The sequence below is a fragment of the Mandrillus leucophaeus genome, unplaced genomic scaffold (assembly GCF_000951045.1).
Source record: "Mandrillus leucophaeus isolate KB7577 unplaced genomic scaffold, Mleu.le_1.0 Scaffold207, whole genome shotgun sequence".
Lineage (NCBI taxonomy): Eukaryota > Metazoa > Chordata > Mammalia > Primates > Cercopithecidae > Mandrillus > Mandrillus leucophaeus.
This window is the reverse complement of record NW_012102110.1, coordinates 2211652-2219598: the sequence shown is the minus strand read 5'-3', so window position 1 is coordinate 2219598 and position 7947 is coordinate 2211652. Positions and strand designations below refer to the sequence as shown.

The window sequence follows — 7947 nt, the reverse complement described above, 5'->3', positions numbered from 1 at the left end:
TCTTCTTGAGGAGTATCTTTGTGGCGTTCTCTGTATTTCCTGAATTTGAATGTTGGCCTGCTTTGCTAGGTTGGGAAAGTTCTCCTGGATAATATCCTGCAGAGTGTTTTCCAACTTGGTTCCATTCTCCCCGTCACTTTCAGGTACACCAATCAGACATAGATTTGGTCTTTTCACATAGTCCCATCTTTCTTGGAGGCTTTGTTTGTTTCTTTTTACTCTTTTTTCTCTAAACTTCTCATCTCACTTCATTTCATTCATTTGATCTTCAATCATTGATACCCTTTCTTCCAGTTGATCGAATCAGCTACTGAATCAGCATTCGTCACGTAGTCCTCGTGACATGGTTTTCAGCTCCATCAGGTCATTTAAGGACTTCTCTACACTGGTTAGTTTAGTTAGCCATTCGTCAAATCCTTTTTCAAGGTTTTTAGCTTCTTTGCAATGGGTTCAAACTTCCTCCTTTAGCTCGGAGAAGTTTGATCGCCTGAAGCCTTCTTCTCTCATCTCGTCAAAGTCATTCTCCTTCAAGCTTTGTTCTGTTGCTGGTGAGGAGCTGCATTCCTTTGGAGAGGTACTCTGATTTTTAGAATTTTCAGCTTTTCTGCTCTGTTTTATCCCCATCTTTGTGGTTTTGTCTGTCTTTGGTCTTTGATGATGGTGACGTACAGATGGGGTTTTCGTGTGGATGTCCTTTCTGTTTGTTAGTTTTCCTTCTAACAGTCAGGACCCTCAGCTGCAGGTCTGTTGGAGTTTGCTGGATGTCCACTCCAGACCCTATTTGCTGGGTATCAGCAGTGGAGTCTGCAGAACAGTGAATACTGCTGAACAGCAAATGTCGCTGCCTGATCGTTCCTCTGGAAGCTTTGTCTCAGAGGGGTACCCGGCCGTGTGAGGTGTCAGTCTGCCCCTACTTGGGAGTGTCTCCCAGTTAGGCTACTCGGAGGTCAGGGACCCACTTGAGGAGGCAGTCTGTCCGTTCTCAGATCTCAAACTCTGTGCTGGGAGAACCACTACTCTCGGTAATAACTTTTTGTTGGTGGATTTATCTTCTTAGTTGTGCTTTCCTTGGATCAATGTATTATGAGTTATTCTGAAAACACCCTAAGGATAATGCCCTAGAGAGGCATAATTGCCAGAGTACCTTAATCTGAGATGAAAATAACACACTGATAACTGCAATGATTACTAAACGTTAAGGTGGTCTAGTTGTAACATCTATCACTCTGCTGATTACCAGGTTATTTTGACTAAATAGCTGGCCAAAGTTGGAGTCTCTTTCCTTCTTTATCATGTCACGTACAACACTCCCAAAACGTGAAGCTTGGTCCAAAAGTATCCAGACAGTAGAGGATGGTTTCTTAATCCCTTGGTAAAAATAACCCTCTTTCAAACCTGACCCACAACCCTGTCTGAGGTATCAAATATACAGATTTATATACTCCTTTTACTAAGATTTATTGGGCTCCAACTATATGACAGGTAAATAAATAATGTTAAGTGTTGAAGATGCAAAAAGAAAAAAGAAATTGTCATTATCTCAAAGAAGTTGTCATCTAAGCACAACATGCAAACAAATAGAGTTATCTACAAGACAAGAACACAGATGAAGGAGTGGCTACATGTGTCTAGGAAACGTTAAGAGAAATATCACAAAAAAGAGCTGAGATTTGAAGGATGAATTTTAAATTTACCAAGTAGATGGGAGATACCTGAGAAAGCAGGTGATCTCAGAAAGAAAGAAGAGTATAAGCAAAAGCATACAGTAATGAAAACATTTTAAGCTCTGAGGACTACAAATGGCTGGCTGAGACCAAATCAAGAAAAATCATGTACACAGTATATACTTGGGATTTATTTTACAAAAGATACTGCAAGACCAACTCTGGGCTTCCTTCTCTTTCACCTATGCCATAATGGGGTACTCTAATGGGACTCTGCAGTATATGATGGGGAGTCTCTATGCTATATATAATTAAAATATAATTGCATTAATAAGGAATATCCTCAGCCTCTTAAATCTACTAAAAAAAAAAAAAACTAAGTGTTTCAAAATTCTTATTTGCAATAAATTAATGTTCCCACAAAATCACAGGATCTACAAATAATCCAACTATAAAAACAGGTAATATTTGACTCACGGTCAAAAAGCTTCTATTCTTATATAATGAATCATTAGTGTTTTAAAATTTTAAAAAGCCCTATAAAGGCTTATGATAATAATAATTTTTTTTCAAGATACCAGCTCTTGCTCTGTCATCCAGTCTTGGAGTGTAGTGGTGGAACGCCTGGGCTTAAGTGATCCTCCTGCTTTTCCCTCCCGAGTAACTGGGACTACAGGCATGTGCCACCATAGCCAGTTAACTTTTAAATTTTTTGTAGAGACAGAGTCTCACTACATTTCCCAGCCTGATCTTTAACCCCCAGCCTCAAGCGATCTTCCCACCTCATGTCTCCCAAAGTGCTGGGATTATAAGCGTGAGCCACACGCTTGGCCTATGATTATAATATTTAAAAAGAAAATCTGACTAATCATTTCTCAAGCTGGAAATGAGAAAGAGTAATCATTTTTTCAAATATACATATTCTATTGGAAATCGTACATCAAAGGAATCGTCATATCTTTAAAAATAAGCAAACAGAACAGGTCTTTTAACAATCATTCCTTTGGTACCCACGTGATTATTTTGTATAATGTAAGAGTTAAAATTCTGAATAGTGATCATCAAAAAGCATTCTACATATATATTATTCCAGGAAATTTTTTCTATTATAAGAAAAGGGGGCTAGGCATGATGGTTCACGCCTGTAACTCCAGCACTTCGGGAGGACGAGACAGGTGGATCACTTGAGCTCAGGAGTTCGAGACCAGCCTGGCCAACATGGTGAAACCCCAACTCTTAAAAAAATACAAAAACTAGCCGAGCATGGTGGCACACACGTGGTAGTTTCAGCTATTCGGAAGGCTGAGGCAGGAGAAACTCCTGAATCTGGGAGGCAGGGTTTGCAGTGGGCCGAGATCATGCCACTGCACTCCAGCCTGGGCAGGAGCAAGACTGTCTCAAAAAAGAATAATAAAAAAGAAAAAGAAAAGGGTTACCCTTGTAATTACTGACCTAAGAGAATTAGGATTTGAAAACATCAAGCTTTTTTGCTAAGCCAGGACAATTAAGTAAAACTTACTGAAATAAAACTATGACCTATTAAAGACAGCCTCAATATGAACTTCTTTTTCGGCTGACAGATGATACACACTTACTTAAATATCTTATTGTTTAAATGTGGAAAAACAAAAAATAAACAATTTATTCCATAAAATTGAAAATTTTAAATTAAACTTTGGACTGCCAATACCATGTTTCCACTGATACAAAAATAGTTGTATACTTCCCCTATATATGAACTCAGAAGCTAAGAGCCAATGAAAACCAGAACATAATCATAATTAAAACTCATACGTTATCCCAGCTTATTGAACTGTGTATCATGAAGCATTTCACTAGAACCTAGCCACTGTTTGTAAACTGATAAAAATCCAGTTTCTTAAACTACTTAGCTGAAGATTAGATTCTGTGAGCCTAACAGAGTAAGTCTTAACCTGTAAGATCCAGCTTCAAACAGCCAGCCAGGCCCATTCATACATCACTATATAACCTAAATTAATAGACAAAAATGTTTTAAAACGTTTTTAGAAACAAATATAAAATATTAATATTAGAAAGGACTTTAGACATTATGACTCTCTTAATTTATGAAGAAAAAGGCTAAGGAAAGTTTAAATAACTTGGTCAGAATGGTAAAAAAAAAAAAAAAAAAAACCAACATATAAATCTATATATGCCATTATAGTAATCATAATGTAATCTTAAAATTTTCATGGAACTCTTCTTCATTCAAAGACCTAAATATTAATGAAGTAAATTTTACATTGCAATAATACCAAGAAGTAGATAGAAGTAAGACTACTGTGCCACTTATCAAATTATCTCCTCTCAGCTCCAAATTTATCCTTCACTTTTATAGATTATGCAATGGAACTGAGTCCTTTAAATATTTTTGCTTTGCCAGTTGGCATAATGTTAAGCTTTGTCAGTAAAAAGCACTGAAAGGATAATGCAGGAAAAAGGAGTTTGCTTCCTATCTCTAATGTGAGCTCCTGCAACCATGCACAGTTTTTCCAGTGCCACGGTCTTCCAGTATGGGCAGTTTCCCCAGCACCATAGCACCAGAGTCCTGCAGTCAGTTTCACCAGGGCCCACCTGCTGAATGAACAGTGCAACACCCAACAGCTTCTCCTGCTTCATTTCCCCATGTCCCCAGACATTTTGTAGCATACTACCTCTGATGAGAAACCTCTCCTTAAAAAGTATTTCTCAGTGCCCTAGAGAGAGGTGTTCCAGCAAGTTCCAGAGGGGAATTCCCAACAAGTTACACTAGCATGGTATCACAGAGACTTCTCTGCCATCCAGTGAGCCATGACACCCTCTTTAATAAGGTCTAAATCTCAGCACTCAGCAAGGGGGTCTCTTCTTTAGGGTGGTTTATCTCAGTCCCAGGGTTACTGGCAGTTCATAGTATCTGTTATTTCTTTATTTTATAGAGACCTCTTTACTTTTTAGTAGCCAAGCCTTTATTACTCCAATCTCCTGATATAGTTAGTAATTCTTTTTATTACACTTTCCCTATTGAAATTACTGTGTGGTTTATTTGACTAGAGCATGACTGATACAATCACCAATACACGGTTGCTACTACCGCAAAAAATTAAAAGCTAGAGTACATTTTTGGAATCCCTATTAAAAGAACAGATGTTAAAAGACTTAAAGATATAGGAAATTTGGGCCAGGCGTGGTGGCTCATGCCTGTAATCCCAACACTTTGAGAGGATAAGGCGGGTGGATCACTTGAGGTCAGGAGTTCAAGATCAGCCTGGCCAACATGGTGAAACCCTGTCTCTACTAAAAATACAAAAATTAGCCAAGCATGGTGATGCACGCCTGTAATCCCAGATCCTTGGGAGGCTGAGGCAGGAGAATCACTTGAACCCAGCAGGCATAGGTTGCAGTGAGCCAAGATCACACCTGGGTGACAGAATGAGACCCTGCTGCAAAAAAAAAAAAAAAAAAAAAAAAAAAAACGGAAATTTAAGACAATCAGGAGAGAAAAACGTTATCATTTGAGTTGGGAGGCAGCTAGGAAATATACATATTCCTATTCTTAACTAGAACTTTAAATGATGTGTTGAATGTTTAAGATCTTACAAATTTTAAAATAACTAGTCATATTTCCAAAACAGAAAATTTCTCATTTAACTGTTATATCAAGTGTAAAGAACATCACACACTTTCCTTTTATTACAATCAGTCGGCTGTTTATAGCTTTATCATTCAGTATCTAAATTTCTCTGAAATCATCCTTGTAAAGGAAACATTCTATGGATATAATGGACTGCTATTTGAAACAGTAATTAAAGTTATTTGAGAGTTAGAAAATTATTTAATTCTTAGATATCTCTTGCCTTCTAGTGAGGGGGTTTATTAGCTTATGGTAATTTTTTTCTTCATTGAAAGCATTTTAATTTTCTCAGTACCTCAAGAACTATTCACACAGCCATCATTTGGTTGTTTTTGTCTTTAAGTTTTAAATGTAAATTTTCTAAAAGACTAAATTTCAAATTTTTAAGAAAATGAAACAATGACCAAAGTTGGCAGCTTTATCCACACTACTCTTGACGTTAAAATAAATAACATTTTAGATTGTGAAGATAATACATTAAGGTTACACATAAAAGTAATTTTCTCATTAACTCATACTTTATATATGGCACATTTTCCCCAAAAACGTGTTATTGAAATAATGTCACTTGTACCAATTATTATCTACTTAAATAAACAATATATTTAAATTTTCTAGAGCCCAAGGCTGAATAAAATCTTCTATTTCCCTAAGTAATCTAAGAGACCCACATGTACCTAAGAACCTCTAAATTATACAATAAACTTCAGCAAAACAGGGAGGATATTCTATTATAAATGCCCATTCTATGTTTGTTTACAATTACTTCATTTCTGCCTTCTTGATTTTTTTCTCTCATTAAATTACAGAGTTTTTAAACTACTTTACCTTTCTGCTGTAAGGATTACTAATTACTAATTTGGTGTCATCTGAGCCAGATAAAATATATTCTCCAGTGTCATTCCAACAGATTGTATTAACCTAAAAAGAAAGCATAAAAGAAATATAAGCAAATTGGACATAAAAGAAAATATGCCATCTTTCACTCACCTGGTGGTACAAAACTTTTACCACTAATGAGGTTATATGTTAAAAAGTATTTAACATAGGGGTGTCCAATCTTATGGCTTCCCTGGGCCAAAGTGGAAGAAGAATAACTGTCTCATGCCACACATAAAATACACTAACAGTAGCTGATGAGCTAAAAATAAATTGCAAAAAACATCTCATAATGTTTTAAGAAAGTTTACGAATTTATGTGGGCCACATTCAAAGCTGTCCTGGGCCTCATGCAGCCCACAGGCTGCGTGTTAGACAAGCTTGATTTAACAGTTGATGTATTAAAAAAACAAGCTTCCAGTTTCCAGTTCCACATGTAAGAAGCTTAGCAGTTGCCACTCCATTCTAACAACAAATAAAAAGATAACAGACTGTAAAATAAATAACTGATCTTGGATCCTTCAGAGGCAAGGATACAGGACAAAATGCTACCTCCTAGATTGGAGAGACGAACAGGTAAACACAAGGAGTCTTGGCTTACCGGAGCACAGACTCATGAGCAGAAACCTCTGTGAGAAACAGGGCTAGGGTAGGAAAACCTGAACTATAATTGATGAATTGTTGGAGGTTCAGAAAGCGTAACTCTGAATGTTAAAAACTCCAGGGAAGGCCAGGCGCAGTGGCTCACGTCATAATCCCAGCACTTTGGGAGGCCAAGGCAGGTGGATCACCTGAGGTCAGAGGTTCGAGACCAGCCTGACCAATATGGCGAAACCCCGTCTCTACTAAAAATACAACAATTAGCCAGGCATGGTGGCATGCGCCTATAATCCCAGCTACTCGGGAGGCTGAGACAGGAGAACTGCTTGAACCCAGGAGTTGGAGGTTTCAGGGAGCCAAGATCATGCCACTGTACTCCAGGCTAGGCGACAGTACAAGATTCTGTCTCCAAAAACAACAACAACAACAACAACAACAACAACTCCAAGGAACCCAGTCATGGGGCGGTGGGGTACGACACAGAGGGTGTTTTTGTGATTTAATTTTAACTTCAGAGTTCAACCAGATTGTCACAATAAATTTCAGATTAAAATAGTCTTCCAGCAGAAGGAAGGAAAAAGAAACCATTTTGAGTATCCCAGAGTACTCTGCCGTTCTTAACAAGATCTGCCCTCAAGAAGAGCTATTTAACCACAGCCTACCCACTGAAGTTTTATCAGAGCCTAACTGACCTAGGCAAAGAGAAATACCTAATTCCAGCCTTCCACATTGGGGAAGGAAAAGACATAATTCCAGCCTAAGCTACTAACCTGTTCCACCTCAGTAGGGGAATAGGAGGTGCGGATAATCCCTTGTGAAGCCCATAGTCCAGACGCATAGGCTCTTTAAGAGACAGAGACCTAATGATAGGCCTGTAGCACACTTCCTCTCCTCCTACACTTTACCAGTAAATTCCTAAGGACCGATTTATATCATTACTTTTAATCAGCACTTCATGTCCAGTTATTAAGAAAAATTACAAGCCATACTAAAAGGCAAAAATACAACTTGAAGAGATAAAGTCAGCATCAGAACCAAATATAGCAGGACTGCTGGAACTGTAAGACCAGGAATTTGAAACAACTATGATTAGTATGCTAAGAGTTCCAATGGATCAAGTAGACAGCATATAAGAAGAGATGGGCAATGTCAGCAGAGAGATGGAAATCTTAA

At 37.8% G+C, this 7947-nt stretch overlaps 1 protein-coding gene across 1 annotated transcript in view; it reads right to left on the bottom strand.

The window, feature by feature from the left end:
- DCAF6 (DDB1 and CUL4 associated factor 6) overlaps positions 1-7947 on the bottom strand; it is a 156847-nt gene that overhangs the window by 108414 nt on the left and 40486 nt on the right. The window contains exon 3 of the mRNA XM_011979919.1: positions 6124-6216. The gene's annotated coding sequence lies outside the window, so the exon portion shown is untranslated. The remainder of the gene's footprint in view (positions 1-6123; positions 6217-7947) is intronic.